The sequence below is a fragment of the Musca autumnalis genome, unplaced genomic scaffold (genome assembly GCF_047663935.1).
Source record: "Musca autumnalis isolate F117 unplaced genomic scaffold, ASM4766393v1 scaffold_5, whole genome shotgun sequence".
Lineage (NCBI taxonomy): Eukaryota > Metazoa > Arthropoda > Insecta > Diptera > Muscidae > Musca > Musca autumnalis.
This window is the reverse complement of record NW_027412088.1, coordinates 151,375,374-151,377,274: the sequence shown is the minus strand read 5'-3', so window position 1 is coordinate 151,377,274 and position 1,901 is coordinate 151,375,374. Positions and strand designations below refer to the sequence as shown.

At 29.3% G+C, this 1,901-nt stretch overlaps 1 long non-coding RNA gene across 1 annotated transcript; it reads left to right on the top strand.

Annotated features, from left to right (window-relative positions):
* The first annotated feature begins 236 nt into the window (after positions 1–236).
* LOC141387055 (uncharacterized) lies at positions 237–1,471 on the top strand. Its single transcript, XR_012408468.1, has 2 exons — positions 237–425; positions 1,293–1,471. It is a non-coding gene; the product is annotated as an uncharacterized lncRNA (long non-coding RNA).
* Positions 1,472–1,901: the final 430 nt, after the last annotated feature.

The following is a 1,901-nucleotide window of genomic DNA, read 5'->3' as shown; positions in this document are numbered from 1 at the left end:
AAATGTTGATATTTTGAAAACAGAAACTGTAGGCAGGGGTATCAAAAAACCCATGTGTGCCTATATTCTTAAAGAATGCAAAAACATGAATTAAAAAAACACATGGATCGCCATGGATAGAAACCGGAGAACTCCCGCAACGTTGGTCAGGCAAAAACAATTCATTCACGCAGTGATCCATATACAGACGACAATTGTTGTATAAAATGAATTAATTCTCTTTAAATAGGCACAGTATTGATAGTGACACTGAAAAGAGCGGTGGTCGTCGGAGCGTTGATTGTGTGACAATATAGAATTAGAATAGAATTGCTGACGTTTGACGGCTTCTTGTTTTGGAAATTGTTGGACAGACGATTTAAAGCACAAACAAAATTGTGTGCTTCAAGGCTGACATTTGAACCTGGAAATGTAAAGCAAATAAGGTAAGTCTACAAAAGCAAATGCAATATATTTTATTTGAATTAAGTGAACACGGGTGTATTGTTTGTTAATAATTTTTTTCAGGGATTATAGTTTTTTAAAAGATATCAATGATTATAAGTGTTTCTGGTAAAGTGATGCATATACAAAATAGAGAAAGACCTAAAACTTTCATGTGCTATTTCTCTAAGACGATTCGAATTAAAATTCATTTGAATAACAAGCAAACTCCGGTTGTTGTAGAAAAAGTTTGTTTGATTGAAAACAAAAATGAATCTAATATTGTATAAAAAATTAATTTTCGTAGTAGTTCGAACGAATTGTGTTCAAATCGTGTTATTTTTGAAGGTCATGAATTTTTTAAAACTTGTATGTTATTTTTCCAAAGCACATCTTTTTTTCGAATGTCTATGCTATATTCTCAATAAGTGTTTCTAATTACTATACTTCCGAAATCAATCTGGATTTTGATTCCTTGTTTTATACGAAGTTCTAACAAAATACGCGTACACATTTTCCAAGAGAATTGACAGTAATTGGCTTTGTCAGGTCGATATGGACTTATGTATTAGTATAGTTTCATATACATATCGGTACCAGCCTAATATTGGTATTCCATTTGAAATTTCAAACAATTCATTTGTTGTTCTAAAAACCAAATAAAAATCCAATGTGTGAAAATTTATTTTTTTATTCTTTCAAATATTGCAAATGAAAGCATTTAAATAAATAATCGAATAATTTATATATGAAATTACAAATTAAATTTTATAACTACAGTGGGAAATGTTTTTTTCGGTTGGATATACCGCCGTTTATATTTTTTAAAATTATTTTATTAATACATGTTTATTTTTTTCTATTTTTAGATAATTAATTCAAACATAAATTGCTGCCCCCTGGGTTCTATTCCACGTTGTGGTCCTAAAATGACAATCAACATTGGATGCATATGTGATAGAGATGGTACTACAAATCCTATTCTTACTACCGAAATTATTTTTTCCGTATTTTAAGTAAATTGAATAAATTTAAATAAAATGTAAAACTCATACCGCATTTGAATTATTTTATTTAATAATTTTTAGCATATGGATTTCTTATATTATATTTGAGAAAAATCACTGATTGTTTTTTTTCATTTTATCGTAAATGCAGCCAAACAAATATCAAATTTTTGTATATCAGGCCTAAGTTTCTACTTCATATACTTGAGTAGATTAATATATTACTAAAGTCCTCAGGGTTTTGGTCCTCGCATCAAAAGTATACAATTAATTGTTATTCGAAAGGGATAGTTGACAATAAAAAAATTATGAAGTCAGTTCCGCCAGGTCGAACTTCTTATACCCTCCACCATAGAAAATAACTACAATTTTCCCAATAAATGACCGACGCTCTTTAAAAAAAATATTAAAGGACCGGTACAACAAATTATGGTCTATCTTCAAAAGGATTAGTATGAAAGCTTTCTAACC